This window comes from Pristiophorus japonicus, chromosome 7 (genome assembly GCF_044704955.1).
Source record: "Pristiophorus japonicus isolate sPriJap1 chromosome 7, sPriJap1.hap1, whole genome shotgun sequence".
Classification (NCBI taxonomy): Eukaryota; Metazoa; Chordata; class Chondrichthyes; family Pristiophoridae; genus Pristiophorus; species Pristiophorus japonicus.
Genome location: NC_091983.1, coordinates 57604780 through 57622515, shown reverse-complemented (window position 1 = coordinate 57622515; position 17736 = coordinate 57604780).

Genomic DNA, 17736 nt, shown 5'->3' with positions numbered 1-17736 from the left:
GTTGATTGAGGGATAAATATTGGCCAGGACACCGGAGATAACTCCCCTTCTGTTCTTCAAAATAGAGGGATCTTTCACGTCCACCTGAGAAAGCAGACAGGGCCTTGGTTTAATGTCTCATCTGAAAGACGGTACCTCCAACAGTGCAGCACTCCCTCAGTACTGCACTGGAAGGTCATCTTAGATTTTTAAGCTGAAGTCTCTGGAGTGGGACTTGAACCCACAATAGAGGCGAGAGTGCTACCAACTGAGCTACAACTGATAGGAGGCCGGAATTAGTCACTCAAGGTGGCAACTAGTTGCATCAGGAAAAACACTGCATGAAGAAGTTGCAAGTGACTAACATATGCCAACTTGAGTATCAACATGTGACTGTACATTTGCAGCTGGACTGTTTTAAAATATGGCCTGTAAAAATGTGAGTTGGCATGGTTTTCCTTTTCACATTGCATTTGGAAGGTGTTCCCTCCCAAAGTAAGCGTATGCATGACATGCAAAGAACAAGTTGTAAAGTTATGTGCAGGCTTGGTATGAGTGAGGCATATATGCAGAACAGGTTATTCTTGATTCCTTGCCAGATTCCTTTAAGTGTGCAGTCTTCTTCCCCATCTGTTCCTAGGGCCAGCAGGTACTATACACAGCATTGAGCACTGCTTACCACCTGGGAATGGTGCATTGGTGTCCGCTTGGGAGGGTGACCTGAAATGTGACATTGACAACCTCCTCACAGTCACTCATGCAGACGCATGCCCATTTAACCATCCGTTAAACAGGGGGCGGGTATTGTAAGACACCAACAGAATATGTTTTGTACCTTCACATTAACTTTCCTTTCACTTCCTTTGTGCCCAACACTTCAAACCAAAACCACCCCACCCACACGCCCAACCCTTTTCTCTCAAGCCTTGGCCAACGGCCACAAGTATCTGAAATTGATTTTGAAGCTTGATAAAAGTGGAAACAAACTATCCCCATATACAGGCACTTACCCTTAAGTGAGCACATCCCTTTAATTTGAACCGGTTAGCCGTTCAACTTAATCCTTTGAGTTCATTGTCTGCAAAAGGGCAACAGTGCATTTGCAGCAATGAATCATTTCACATGTGGTGGCAGTTGGTGCTGTTTGCCCCAATGATGAGGTACAAAAAAATCTCCCTTGTGACGGTATTAGAATTTCAGTGCCCAAATTCCAAGGGAGAAAGGAAGCAAGGAAATAGTTTTTAGTATCCCTGTCTGCGCACACCCCTGGGGATTGCCAGATCTTGATCAACAGAGCAATTTTGGGGATTAAAAAGCAAACATTTTGGAAAACACTCAACAGCTCTGTGGAGAGCGAAACCAAAGATCGATCACCTTTCATCAGAACCTCGTCACAATTGCTGGGTCTGGTTTCTGATGATTATTCATTGCGAAACTCTGAAATTACACTTCATTCCATCACAATTGTTTGTTATCACGATCTTAAATTCCTCACAATCACGAAGCTATTGAACAAGGTTTCAGATTAAGCGGGATCCACATCCCTTTCCCTATTTCGAATAGCATCAACTTTGCTTGTAATGAACACGTCTTTACCACACATTAAAGCTATTCATGAGGGCTCAGCTCAGATCATTGCTCAATAGCTGATGAAGTGATCCTTCCAAATCCTTAAATATAGGTACAGGTATGTACATGCTCTTGCTGCCACAGATATGTACAACATCAGCACATTTAGATCCACTATAGCTTATTTAAAATCCAATTGGCTCAGTAAAATCTTGTTGCCAATGATAAACAATTGTGTACATCTACACTTCTTTAAGTGAAGATACTTTAATACTTTTGTATGTCCAATGAACGATATAACATATTTTCCAGAGCTCTGAATAAGTATTTATTCATCCTGATTAAAAATCCTCTGAATTTGTGTCCCTACTTTATCCCAACCCATTTTCCTTTCATTTTCTAAAGACATTTGGATTTTGTTGCAATGTTTTGCTCAGTAAAAGTTTCCATTCCACAATCAGTTCAGTACAGAGAGGAGACTGGAGGTGAAATAGGTCTTGAGCAGCAGAGCAAAGTACGTGATAGCGAAGGCCCATCCTGTTTTACACCCTGCCAGACTTTTGTTTCCATTGAAATGAATATAAAGTAAATTGGGCATGTCGAACAGACTGTCCATTCACTGTCGCCCATTTCACATTACTGCCCTGGGCCGATCTCACCCACCCACTGTCTTTAATTAACCCTTCAATAACCAACATATATTCTTCTACTTCACTTACTGTAACTTTAAGAAAACAAGGTGGCCTGGATGTTCCTCTCCCGGAAGTGGATCAAAGTGGGATTAGGCCTACCCGCCCTAATCCCGGCACTGATCCTAACCTGCAGCTAACTGAACCTGCGGAGCAGGCTCCCAGTGGTATATCCACTACACAGAGGGAACCTGACAACCAATGTTCCCGGTGATCTGGAGATCCCATGCAGGCCACACACTGGCTTTACAATGGCAATAACCGTGCATGCATGAAAAACTGAATGGATTGCGCAGCTAGTTAAAGGGGCCACGCACCTAAAAAAAATGACAGGGAACATTGCTGATAACTGCCAGGGAAGAAAATGTTGTGCTACAGGAGGGTACTCGCTGTAGTATTGGAAATGGCACATCTGCTGTTAAAGGGATAAGAAGCCCCTTCAATGTGTCATGGAATTTACTAATACAAAAGCAAAATACTGCGGATGTTGAAACGTTACGTCGACCCAAAACGTTAACTCTGTTTTTCTATCCACAGATGCTGCCTGACCCGTTGAGATTTCCAGCATTTTCTGTTTTTATATCACGGAATTTATTCTTTGATCACTCAGAATGAGCCCTTTTAGAGAATAAGCCAGATGTTGGAGCAGATAGCAGGCGAGAGGCAGTTAATACAAAGTCCTTTCCTTCCTTTCATGGATTTCTCCTGCCTCTCGCAGCAACAGTCCCTCTACTTCCTTCGTTCTGTGTCAGCAGTACTGAGTTGGGAAGGCAAGGAAATTGGCCGATGTCCCAAGCCTCATCCCTTCACTGTCATTTAAATGTGGTGGGGCGATAGGGTGGATGGTTGACCTCCGTTCCAGTGAGGAGCAGGAAAAGTTGGGAGGCTTGATTTGGGGCAGGAATCTGGCAGTCGGCCTCCCTGGCCTATTTTCCTTGGTATACCACTCTAAGACCACCCTAAAGAGGACAGATCCTGCAGAAAATCCAGGCCGGTAAGTTTATTATAAATATAACAGTTGTCCTAGACAACATACTGTGGCTCACATTAACACTTTTAGTATCACAATACATGTTGAGAAGACCATCATATTACATACAGATTTCCTTCTAACATTCTGCAGCATAAAAAAAAGACTTGCATTTATATAGCACCTTTCACAACCACCGGATATCCCAAGTGCTTTACAGCCAATTAAGTACTTTTTGAAGTGTCGTCATTGTTGTAATTTAGGAAACGTGGCAGCCAATTTGCGCACAGCAAGCTCCCACAAACAGCAATGTGGTAATGACTAGATAATCTGTTTCTGTTATGTTGATTGAGGGATAAATATTGACGAGGACACCAGGGATATCTCCCCTGCTCTTCATGTGAAATAGTGCCATGGAATCTTTTACATCCACCTGAGAGAGCAGACGGGGCCTCAGTTTAACGTCTCATCTGAAAGATGGCACCTCCGACAGCCCAGCTCTCCCTCAGCACTGCACTGGAGTGTCAGTCTAGATCTTTGTGCTTAAGTCTCTGGAGTGGGATTTGAACCCACAACATTGTGGGCTGGATTTTCCGTCTTTTGCCACCCCTGATAGCGCCCTGGAAGGGAGGCAATGGCGGCGGTAAGCATTTACAGGTGTGCGGCCAGGTTCCAGCACCCCGCCGGGACTTTCGGTGCCGGTTCCAATGGGGCGCGGAGCATTACCGCCCGGAACAGGCGAGCCGATGTGCAACGTGCCTGGTTGTGACAGCGGCTCGATTTTTGGCTGCCGCCCGATCTGTAGTACTCCGCAGAAACCCTGCTGGAACCATCTGTGAAAGCTGTAGCGGCTACAGTGAGGTAAGTAATGTCGACCTCAGGTAAATGTGTTGTTTTTATTTTATTTTTTTGCGATTTATGTTGTGGTAGCGTGAGTTCTTTATTGGGAATGTTTTTGGTGGGCTTTTCTCAGGTTTTTTTCCGCCTCAGGCCTCTTTTACAGCGCTTCGAGGCTGGCTGTTTAGCACGGGATTATCAGTTGCTCAGCCGGCCTCGCGCCCTAAGAGAGGTGTGTAACGCCTCCCTTAGCACTCTGCCCCACACTCAGGGCCCAGCTGATTAATTTTGCTGTCTAAGGTACAAACTGTTCCTGGGTGCAAACTTTACCGCCCCGCCGCCATTACCGTCCCAAAATGAGCAGGACCGAAAATCCAGCCCTCTGACTCAGCTGTAATGGTGCTTCCAACCGAACCACAGCTGACACTTTAGGATAGCATATAAGGACGAGTGCATTCCAAGACAGTGACACACTAAGAAGTTAGATTGATGTCATAAACCGTAACATACCACAACCTATATATATATATATATATATATACCATGCATTTTCTACACACATACACATACATATATAAATATATATATATATCTGTATACACATATATATCTATCTATATATATATACCATGAGTTATATGACAATGACAAGCACCATTTTAATTCTCCTACGCACCCTAATGACTTATACCACTTACAATTATTTAATCTGTGCAACAGCAGCCATTTCTTAGTGGAATTTTCTAGCTGTCCATGAATTACACAGCAGTTAGCCCCACTGATGACAGGAACCACCATGAGAACCAGTTCAGCCACTCTGTATCAGAACTCACATTCCAGTGTGTTGGCCAGTGTCCCACAAAATAAAATCTGCAAATTTCTATCTAAAAATAAATCAAAGTGCAAGAATAGTAGAATCTACATAGGCGTATTCCAAGAACAATAAATTCCTGCTGGCAACCATGAAGTATGTAAGGGCTGCTCACATATTATTTTGAATAATAAAAATGACAGCCGTCAGATCAAGTACTCCCCATTTGTGAAACTTTCCCTGAGGTGGTTAAATAGTAAGACCCTGATAGAATAGATTGTATTTTGGAGTATGGCAGAATCAGACTTGATTAGTCTCCTTTCATTCCATGCATTCTTACATTGTCAAATTTCACTATGGGGTTTAATATAAAGACACTTTTGAAATTTTCATAGAAATTGTTCACTACCATTTTTTTTGGTCATCTGGATGACAGGCATGCACAAAAGCCCTTTGCCATATTTAACAGTCTTCAAATCAAGCCACTGACAAATTTACACTCACCTGCAGGGTGCCCAACATGGAGTACACGCATTCCCCATGTAGAGATCTATCTCACTTAAGTCCAGATAACTTCGGTGCAAATTAGCAGAATAACAGCTTACCAAAACTGCATTGGGTCACTGTTATAGTTTAACCAGCTAAAACCACGTGGCATATCAGTGCAGAGCACTAGTACATTTCCCACTTTTTGTCCTGCTCAGACCACCCTAACCAATAGGACATTGGCTTGAAAGGATCTTGGGCGTGCGTGGGAAGAATTCATCCCCCAGCAACAGGACATCCCTCCCAGATTCCATTAGTGAACCAGGCAGGCTGGTGAATGATTAACAATGCTCTGAAGTAATGTGGACCCGTCAGGCTCAGGTATCAGATTACCATGCTTACTACAGAGGGGCGACTTGGTTGGGAGCTTCCATCGTCAGGCATTTCATCTTGATGTGATCTTAATCTCAAAGAGATCCTCCATAAATGTCCTTCCACCCCCCCTCGTCTAACTTGGTTTGTTCACCAGTTGGTTGTCAGACTACTGATAATCATGATTATGAGCTCTCACGAGATGAACAACATGTTGTAAGCGCTCCTCATGAGTGCATAGTGAGCAGCAGAACTCACTATATGATCCTCCTGATGGCGGCATGGATTTACACCATATCTCATTGAATGGTGGCTTTACTAATTGGAGATGTAGAGCTTCAACAACATCTGTTACCTCTCTGCAATCCAATTAAGGGAGACACAATACCCAGGCATAGTCTTATACTTGGTCTTCAGGCAATGCTTTTTAGCATCCCACGTTTCAGAGTTCCATCAATGGCTATTCTTTCAGTGTGGTAGAAAGTGTTGTGCGAGCCAGCTTGAAGCTCTGGACCTTCAAGCCCAGTACCATGTTCCAAGCTTGTTATCACCAGCTGCTTAATCCAGCTCCTTGTATGAAGGATATTAGCAATGGCACATAGCCATAAAAAGGTTGACTCCTTCAGGGATCAGAGACCCCACCCTTCCTGCAGCCGCACAATGATATTGTGCAATCCTGATTTAAAAATTCCACCATTGGTGGCCATGTCTTCATCTGTCAATTCCCTAAACTCTGGAATTTCCTACCAAAACCTCTCCGCCTCTCTATCTCTCCTTCCTCCTTTAAGATGCTCCTTAAAACCTATCTCTTTGACCAAGCTTTTGGTCATCTGCCTTAATATCTCCTTTATGTGGCTCAGTTTGTGAAGCGCCTTGGGATGTTTTACTATGTTAAAGGCGCTATATACATGCAAGCTGCTGTTGTTGTTGTTATTGATCCTAAAACATTTGGGATTTTGTCTTTTCACCGCCACAATCGTGGTTACATGTCGCTCAGTAACAGCAAAGTGCTATCACCAGTTTTCTTCCCTTTCTGTTTCCTGGAGGCATTGATTTCTTGCCAGGGTACAGTTCCTTAGGTAGCAGTTGCAGTTTTGGTATCTTGCCCAAAATGCCATTATTCATGTGTGAACCTTGATAGTGATCTTTGGAGGCTACACCACTGTGGGTGTGTATCACAGTTGAGCTCAATGCTTCCTCAGCCGATGTAAACACACAGTAGGAGTTAAAGGGTGCCAATCAGGAGTGGCCCCCTGGTTGATTGTTCTTTCCCTAACCCAGGTGCCCACCACTAAGTACGATATGTAGTTATAGATAAGAACAGGAGTAGGCCATTCAGCCCTTCGAGCCTGTTCCGCCATTCAATTACATCATGGCTGATCTGTATCTTAATTCCATCCACCCACCTTGGTTCCGTACCCCTTAATACCCTTACCTAACAAAAATCTATCAATCAGTTGATTCAGTAGTCATAAGGCAACTGGGTAGATTCCTGGTTTAGGAGGCAAAAGGGCTTAGAGTACAAGAAAGGATGAATAAAAGATAGGTGATTCCAGAAACAGAATCTGGTTACTGGGGTGAACTAGATTGGTAGAATAGTCTTTTTCTTGGTTCATAGATTGTTATGGTTTAATGTTGCCAGTGACCATGTACAATGGCAACAATAATCTCCATTTAAATTGAAAACTGGTAACTCTTAATAGCACCGACGATGTCTCCGCAAGATCCTACAAATCCCCTGGGAGGACAGACGCACCAACATCAGCGTCCTCGACCAGGCCAACATCCCCAGCATTGAAGCACTGACTACACTTGATCAGCTCCACTGGGCAGGCCACACAGTTCGCATGCCAGACACGAGACTCCCAAAGCAAACGCACTACTCGGAACTCCTTCATGGCAAACGAGCCAAAGACAGGCAGAGGAAATGTTACAAGGACACCCTCAAAACCTCCCTGATAAAGTGCAACATCCCCACTGACATCTGGGAGTCCCTGGCTAAAGACCGCCCTAAGTGGAGGAAGTGCATCCGGGAGGGCGCTGAGCACCTCAGTCTCATCGCCGAGAGCATGCAGAAATCAAGCGCAGGCAGCGGAAAGAGCGTGCGGCAAACCTGTCCCACCCACCCTTTCCCACAACAACTATCTGTTCCATCTGTGACAGGGACTGTGGCTCTCGTATTGGACTGTTCAGCTACCTAAGGACTAATTTTTAGAGTGGAAGCAAGTCTTCCTCGACTCCGAGGGACTGCCTATGATGATGATGATAATGCTATAAGATATACTGGCCCATCTAATATAGTTACCAAGTTATTTTCATGTCCTGCATCAAACCTATGCTCCAAAGTCCAGGTAATAGTTATAACATAAGATCAGAAACATAACGGAATCAACATTTTTTTTTCACTTCCTCGATAAATATCTCAACCATTTCAGCATTTTTTTAAAATAGTAAAGTTAATGATAAAAGTCATCAAAAAATGAATTATTCTGGAAGATTGGCTGCTCTATAGTCATGAAATCAATTTCCTCTAACAAAGAGCAGTCACAAGAAAGCAATTTGTTTTAACTTGAACTTCAAATTCAATGGAAATCAGCAGTTTCTGGTCCCATTATGTGAATGGTGTAATTACTGGAGTTGTTTCACTGAGAAAAAGAGAGACTGGATTGAATCTTGCTAACGAGGAGCCTCCTTTAATATTCTGCAGTTAAGCTGTCGTCCAGCAAGAAAGAAGTGTCTCTCAGAATATAGCCACAAGTATATGAAGCACAAGGATCAAAGGGCTGCATTTGAAGAACTCCTTCGCTGAACATGATGAAATTGTTATATCAAAGAGTGCAGTCTAAAGTGATTGAGTGTAAGTTTCTGTAGTACTGAGCGCAGTATTTTCCCTGGTGTTCCTTGATGCTGATAATTTCAAAATTGAACAATTTTCTTGCTGTGAGATAAAGTTGAATCAAAAAGCATTTTATTTAGAAATCAGTGTGAGAGAAAATATAATGTATATAACACCAGCTGACAGTAGCATCACGGCCTTGGTTTCATTTCATATCTGGAATAAAATGAGACTTAAGGCCCCTCTGTTATAACATATTTGCAGCCCAAGATGTGTCTTGAGTTGCATTATGTTTTAATACATTTTCATCCTATTGACTTGCAATCTTCACATTGCCAGGGAACACATGAAGCCATTTGTACCATATGGAATTTGGGCAATTTTCACTGTTATTGAAAACAGTTTTCACCTGATCTCAATAAAGCAAAAGTCCAATCTAATACATCCCTCATTTTGCACTTATTTACAAAATTCAATAATGAGATTTCACTGGCCCTATATCTATGGAAGCCAGGTTTGAATCCAGCCCTGTGGTAAAAGTTTCCTTTCTCTGCTAATGTGAGGGTCCATTATGAAATGAGTTTAAATCCCAGTATCTAGTTGGTGAGACCCACAATACAAACCTCTCACAGTTTGACACTAAATCAGCAATTTCTTTCACAGTAGCCACAGCAAGTGGAGACATCACATTGCTGCGGTGATGTGTGCTCTTCTGAAGGTGCATAATTTGTATTCCAGGACACCTATACCAGTAACAGAATTACGAACCCATGAAATACAGTCTACAAGTCTGCTGCCAGGACAAAGGAGTTGGATGTAGCATTATAAGTGCTAGAACGCTGCTCTCCCAACCACCATTCTAAACCACTAATATAAAAGCAAAATACTGCAGATGCTGGAAATCTGAAATAAAAACAGAAAATGCTGTAAATACTCCACAGATCAGACAACATTGGTGGAGAGAGAAACAGAGTTAAAGTTTCAGGTCAGTGAGGGTCCTCCAGCCCTACAACTCTCTAAGCTCTCTGCACTCCTCCAATTCTGACCTCTTGTGCATTCCTGATTTTCATCGTTCCACCATTGGAGATCGTTATCAGTGTCGAAGGCCTTTGTGAGGTCAAAGAAGGCCATGTACAGGGGTTGATGCTGTTCCCTGCATTTCTCTTGAATTTGCCGCGTGGTGAAGATCATGACCATTGTGCACCTTAGTGGGTGGAATCCGCGTTGCGACTCTTGGAGGAGTTCTTCAGCCACTGGAAGAAGGCGATTGAGGAGGATTCTTGCAACGAATTACAGTACACAGATGACGCCTGCATCTGTGCACACTCGGAGGCCAAACTCCAAGCCATCATCAACACCTTCACCGAAGCATATGAGAACATGGGCCTTACACTAAACATCCGTAAGACAAACCTGCTCCTGCCACGCAGCACTGCTCCCCGATTATCAAAATCCATGACGAGGTCTTGGACAACGTGAACCATTTTCCATACCTTGGGAGCCTACAGTCAACAAGGGCTGACATCGATGACGAAGTCCAACACTGCCTTCAGTGTGCCAGTGCAGCCTTCGGTCGCCTGAGAGAGAGAGTGTTTAAAGTCCAGGACCTCAAACCGCACCAAGCTCATGGTCTACAGAGCAATAGTGATTCCCTCCCTCCTAGACGCCCCAGAGACATGGACCATGTACAGCAGGCACTTCAAAGCACTGGAAAAGTACCACCAACGCTGCCTGCGCAAGATTCTGTAAATCCATTGGCAGGATAGGCGCATCAACGTCAGTGTTCTCACTCGGGCCAACATCCCCAGCATCGAACCACTGACCACGCTCGATCAGCTCCATTGGGTGGGCCACGTCATCTGCATGCCCGATTCAAGACTCCCAAAACAAGCGCCCTACTCGGAGCTCCGACACGGCAAGTGAGCCCCAGGTGGGCAGAGGAAACGCTTCAAGGACACTTTCAAAGCCTCCTTGAAAAAGTGCAACATCTCCACCGACACCTGGGAATCCCTGGTCCAATGCTGCACAAAGTGGAGGAAAAACATCCGGGAAGGCGCCGAACACCTTGAGTCTCTGCGCCGAGAGCAAGCTGAAACCAAACGTAAACAGTGGAAGGAGCGCACGACATCCCAAGCACCCCACCCACCCGTTCCTTCAACCACCGTCTGCCCCACCTGTGACAGAGACTGGAGGTCCCGCATTGGACTCATTAGTCACATGATAACTCCTTCTTAGCGTGGAAGCAAGTCATCCTCGACACCAAGGGACTGACTAAGAGAAGAGAGATTGGAGATCGCGCCTTTAGCTGTCTAGGCCCTACGCTCTGGAATTCCCTCCCTAAACCTTTCCGCTCTATTTCTACTTCTCTCTCTCCTCCTTTAAGAAGCTCCTTAAAACTTATCTCTTTGACCAAGCATGTCCTAATATCTCCTTATCAGGCTCGCTGTCAAATTTTGTTTGATAACGCCCCTGTGAACTGCCTTGGGATGTTTTACTACATTAAAGGTGCCATAAAAATGCGACTTGATGTTGTTGTCGGCAGGACTCGCAAAAATGTGATAATATGGTGGGACCTACCACCATTATCAGAGGGCTGATTTAAGCTGTGCTAGATTCCATGAACACTCTTGCAGGTCCCACATCCACCATTCCGTTGACTGCAGTATATTGCTGGCGGCCAGTATGATCAGGTCAGAGAAAGTGGGAAATCTGGTGGATTATGCCACCCCACTGACTCCTGTCCTTTTTACAATGCCAGGCCTCCAGGGGCAGCAGAATTTCTGCCCAACACTTCCACCACAGGAAATTCATGTGATAAAGGTCTTTGAGGTGGAGAGGACCCAGCCCCATTTTCCACCCCTTTCATATTAGTACCACTGTATTTCTGACCCCAGATCACCACTGGCCACAAGGAAATTCGGGCCACTGTTTCAAAAATTAAATTCTCAGAAATACACGAGGTTACCTCAATTTATATATTTTCTCCAATAATTTTGATCGTGAAGTAAAAAGCCCATCGATAGGGCCCCAAAATTCTGTGAGAACGCGACCAGTTTCCTGGTGTAACTCCAGTTGGAGACTGGTAAAACCCTTTGAGAAACAGTAGCTCTTTGATTCTCAATAAAATGCATTTTTTTAACCTGTCATATTAAGACCATTACAATAGGATGCACCTATTTCACTGAAACCTGCCAGCAAGACAAGGTGACTTGATAATATCATTGGGGTTTCCCTTTAAAGGCACTCGTACTAAATCAAAGGACTTCGACTGAAGTTCAATCAAGGCCAACGGCCTAATTTATTTATCATCAAGCTGATCTTTGCCATGCTAAATATACACTTCAAGCACTTGGATTGGCCCAGTAATATGTTTGAACATATTCCTCAGATTTTCTACATCTTTGTGGCTTCCTATATGTGGTCAACATAACAACATCAACATAACAAAAACAGATTATCTGGTCATTATCACATCGCTGTTTGTGGGAGCTTGCTTGTGTGCAAATTGGCTGCACTCCAAAAAGTACTTCATTGGCTGCAAAATGCTTTGAGATGTCCGGTGGTCATTAAAGGTGCTATATAAATGCAAGTCTTTCTTTTTTCTTTATATGCTACAATATTGCAACCCTCTTTTGCTTTGTTTTTTTGTTTTTCTGAGGAGAGATTAAATGGTACTTAAGGCAACAAATAGACATAGATTTATAGATGGTTAAAAATCAAACTTGTGATGGGGTCAGGGCTATATGGGCCTATTTAACTGAGCAGTACTTTTAAACATAACAACGTGCCTATTAATCATCATCAATGGGAGCAGTGTTTTGTTAATCGGGCAATCTTGTGTCACTTAGCTCAAACTATGATGGGCTTATTGAATTCATATATATTAGCCCTGAAGTTGTGGAACTCTGTATCTGGCAGGAGCGTAAATCAGATGAGTGGACTCCGAGGTCAGACATCATGTTTGATTCGCTGCGCTCCTGATTTTCTAGTTATTAAAACTTGCTCTATGTCACATTAATTCTGTGCAATATTAAAATAAAATAGCAACAGAGGTGTCATAAACTGCTTCATTGTACAGACCTCAATGAAATCTGGGCATAGATGCATACATTTTCCAGCCCTTTGTGACTGGTGAATGCTTATTTTGTGGTCACAAAATGGAGGAAAATGGTCTTGCCCTCCTTCATGCAGCCACAGGAGTCATGGGTCTTCCCCTAAGGTGAGGCAGGATGCTTGAACTTACAATAGCGCAAGCTAAAGGCTGCAATCCTCAATTTCCTGTTGGCTAGTCAATGGGGGTGCGAGGAGTCCATTTTGAGAAGTGACCAAAAGGAGTGGGCCTTAGTTTTTTTGCAGTGACTCCCCTCTCCAATTGGATCGCAAAGATGCTGGAATGAGAAGGCAAGACCATTGTTTTTATTTTGATTACAACAACAACTCACACTTATATAGCACCTTTAACTTAGTAAATGTCCCAAGGCGCTGAACAAGAGCATTATCAATGAAAGATTTTGGCTCCGAGCGACAGCAGGAGATATTAAGACAGATCACCAAAAGCTTGGTAAAGAGGTAGGTTTTCATCACGACCTTAAAGGAGGAGAGAGAGGTGGAGAGGTGGTTTAGAGAGGGAATTCCAGAGCTTAGGGCATTGGCAGCTGAAAGTACAGCCGCCAATCATGGAGTGTTTAAAATTGGGGATTCACAAGATGCCGGAATTAGAGGAACAGATATGTGATCGGAAGCTCAATTCAGGGTCAAACACAACACCAAGGTTGCAAATGGTGTGACTCAATTTCAGACAGTTGCCAGGGATGGAAATTGTGGCTAGGGAACAGTATTTTTGGAGACAATGGTTTCAGTTTTCCCAATATTTATTGGAGGAAATTTCTGCTCATCCACTACTGGATGTTAGACAAGCAATGTGACAACTTAGAGACAGTGGAGGGGTCAAGACAAGTGGTGGTGAGATAGAGCTGAGCGTTGTCAGCGTACATGTGGATCCCGAGTCAGCGAGAGGCGGGAGCAGCGTGAGTGAGGCCTATAAAGGCCAACCGGTGCAGCTGCAGCCGGGAGAGAAGGCAAAAAAGAAGTAGAAAGAAATCGAAAGGTGACGTCACAGCCAAGGGGGTAAGTGATTGGCTGGTGATTGGTAAGTAGCTTTTCTTTTTCTTTTCGATTTCAGTAAGTAACATTTAGCATTGTTGTTGCCAAATTAAGTTAATCTAGGGGTTAAGTCATGGCAGGACAGCTCAGACACGTGTTATGTTCCTCCTGTACCATGTGGGAAATCAGGGACGCCTCCGGTGTCCCTGATGACTACGTGTGCGGGAAGTGTATGCGCCTCCAGCTCCTGACGGACCGCGTTGCAGAACTGGAGCTGCGGGTGGATTCACTCTGGAGCATGCACGATGCTGAGAATGATGTGAATAGCACATTTAGTGAGTTAATCTTACCGCAGGTAAAGGGTCCACAGCCAGATAGGGAATGGAAGACCAACAGGAAGAGCAGTGCAAGGAAGGTAGTGCAGGGTCGCCTGCGGTCATCCCCCTGCAAAACAGATACACATGGGTACTGTTGAGGGGGATGACTCATCACGGGAGAGCAGCAGCAGCCAGGTTCATGGTACCGTGGCAGGCTCTGCTGCACAGGAGGGCAGGAAAAAGAGTGGGAGAGCAATAGGGGATTCGATTGTAAGGGGAATAAATAGGCATTTCTGCGGCCACAACCGAGACTCCAGGATGGTATGTTGCCTCCGTGGTGCAAGGATCAAGGATGTCTCGGAGCGGGTGCAGGACATTCTAAAAAGGGAGGGTGAACAGCCAGTTGTCGTGGTGCATATAGGTACCAACGATATAGGTAAAAAACGCGATGAGGTCCTACGAGACGGATTTAGGGAGCTAGGAGTTAAATTAAAAAGTAGGACCTCAAAAATAGTAATCTCAGGATTGCTACCAGTGCCACGTGCTAGTCAGAGTAGGAATCGCAGGATAGCTCAGATGAATACGTGGCTTGAGCAGTGGTGCAGTAGGGAGGGATTCAAATTCCTGGGACACTGGAACCGGTTCTGGGGGAGGTGGGACCAGTACAAACTGGACGGTCTGCACCTGGGCAGGACCGGAACCAATGTCCTAGGGGGAGTGTTTGCTAGTGCTGTTTGGAGGAGTTAAACTAATATGGCAGGGGGATGGGAACCTATGCAGGAGACAGAGGGGAATAAAATGGAGACAGAAGCAAAAGATAGAAAGGAGAATAGTAAAAGTGGAAGGCAGAGAAACCCAAGGCAAAAAACAAAAAGGGCCACTTTACAGCAGAATTCTAAAGGGTCAAAGTGTGTTAAAAAGACAAGCCTGAAGGTTCTGTGCCTCAATGTGAGGGGTAATCGGAATAAGGTGGATGAATTAACTTCGCAGATAGCAGTTAACGGGTATGATGTGATTGGCATCACGGAGACATGGCTCCAGGGCGACCAAGGCTGGGAACTCAACATCCAGGGGTGTTCAGCATTTAGGAAGGATAGGCAGAGAGGAAAAGGAGGTGGGGTGGTGTTGCTGGTTAAAGAGGAAATTAATGCAATAGTAAGAAAGGACATTAGCTTGGATGATGTGGAATCGGTATGGGTGGAGCTACGGAATACCAAAGGGCAGAAAATGCTAGTGGGAGTTGTATACAGGCAACCAAACAGTAGTAGTGAGTTTGGGGACAGCATCAAACAAGAAATAAGGGATGTGTGCAATAAAGGTACAGCAGTAATCATGGGCGACTTTAATCTACATATTGATTGGGCTAACCAAACTGGTAGCAATGCGGTGGTGCAGGATTTCCTGGAGTGTATTAGGGATGGTTTTCGAGACCAATATGTCGAGGAACCAACCAGAGAGCTGGCCATCCTAGACTGGGTGAGGTGTAATGAGAAGGGACTAATTAGCAATCTTGTTGTGCGAGGCCCCTTGGGGAAGAGTGACCATAATATGGTAGAATTCTTTATTAAGATGGAGAGTGACAAAGTTAATTCAGAAACTAGGGTCCTGAACTTAAGGAAAGGTAACTTTGATGGTATGAGGCGCAAATTGGCTAGATTAGACTGGCAAATGATACTTAAAGGGTTGACGGTGGATAGGCAATGGCAAACCTTTAAAGATCATATGGATGAATTTCATCAATTGTACATCCCTGTCTGGAGTAAAAAATAAAACGGGGAAGGTGACTCAACTGTGGCTAATAAGGATAATGTTAAATCCAAGAAAGTGGCATACAAATTAGCCAGAATAAGTGGCAAACCTGAGGACTGGGAGAAATTTAGAATACAGCAGAGGAGGACAAAGGGTTTAATTAAGAGGGGGAAAATAGAGTATGAGAGGAAGCTTGCTGGAAACATAAAAAATGACTGCAAAAGCTTCTATAGATATGTGAAGAGAAAAAGATTAGTGAAGACAAACGTAGGTCCCTTGCAGTTGGATTCGGGTGAATTTATAATGGGGAACAAAAAAATGGCAGACCAATTGAACAAGTACTTTGGTTCTGTCTTCACAAAGGGAGACACAAATAACTTTCCGGATATACTAGGGGTCCGAAGGTCTAGTGAGAAGGAGGAACTGAAGGATATCCTTATTAGGCGGGAAATTGTGTTAGGGAAATTGATGGGATTGAAGGCCGATAAATCCCTAGGGCCTGATAGTCTACATCCCAGAGTACTTAAGGACGTGGCCCTAGAAATAGTGGATGCATTGGTCCAACAGTCTATCAACTCTGGATCAGTTCCTATGGATTGGAGGGTTGCTAATGTAATAACACTTTTTAAAAAAGGAGGGAGAGAAAACAGGTAATTATAGACCAGTTAGCCTGACATCAGTAGTGGGGAAAATGTTGGAATCAATTATTAAGGATGAAATAGCAGTGCATTTGGAAAGCAGTGATAGGATTGGTCCAACTCAGCATGGATTTATGAAAGGGAAATTATGCTTGATAAATCTTCTGGAATTTTTTGAGGATGTAACTCGTCGTGTGGACAAGGAAGAACCAGTGGATATGATGTATTTGGACTTTCAAAAGGCTTTTGACAAGGTCCCACACAAGAGATTGGTGTGCAAAATCAAAGCACATGGTATTGGGGGTAATGTACTGACCTGGATAGAGAACTGGTTGGCAGACAGGAAGCAGAGAGTCGGGATTAACGGGTCCTTTTCAGAATGGCAGGCAGTGACTAATGGAGTGCCACAGGGCCCCAGCTCTTTACAATATACATTAATGATTTGGATAATGGAATTGAGTGTAATATCTCCAAGTTTGCAGATGACACTAAACTGGGTGGCGGTGTGAGCAGTGAGGAGGACGCTAAGAGGCTGCAGGGTGATTTGGACAGGTTAGGCGAGTGGGCAAATACATGGCAGGTGCAGTATAATGTGGATAAATATGAGGTTATTCACTTTGGGGGCAAAAACACGAAGGCAGAATATTATCTGAATGACGGCAGATTAGGAAAAGGGGAGGTGCAGCGAGACCTGGGTGTTATGATTCATCAGTCATTGAAGGTTGGCATGCAGGTACAGCAGGCGGTGAAGAAGGCAAATGGTATGTTGGCCGTCATAGCTAGGGGATTTGAGTATCGGAGCAGGGAAGTCTTACTGCAGTTGCACAGGGCCTTGGTGAGGCCCCACCTGGAATATTATGCTCAGTTTTGGTCTCCTAATCTGAGGAAGGACATTCTTGCTGTTGAGGGAGTGCAGCGAAGGTTCACCAGACTGATTCCTAGGATGGCAGGACTGACATATGAGGAGAGACTGGATCGACTGGGCTTGTATTCACTGGAGTTTAGAAGGATGAGAGGGGATCTCATAGAAACATATAAAATTCTGATGGGACTGGACAGGTTAGATTCAGGAAGAATGTTCCCGATGTTGGGAAGTCCAGAACCAGGGGACGTAGTCTTAGGATAAGGACCCGCCCATTTAAAACTGAGATGAGGAGGAATTTCTTCTCTCAGAGGGTTGTAAATCTATGGAATTTTCTGCCCCACAGAGCTGTGGAGGCTGGGTCATTTAAGGCGGAGATAGACAGATTTTTGAGCGATAAGGGAATAAAGGGTCATGGGGAGCGGGCAGGAAAGTGGAGCTGAGTCCATGATCAGATCAGCCATGATCATATTAAATGGCGGAGCAGGCTCGAGGGCCGTATGGCCTACTCCTGCTCC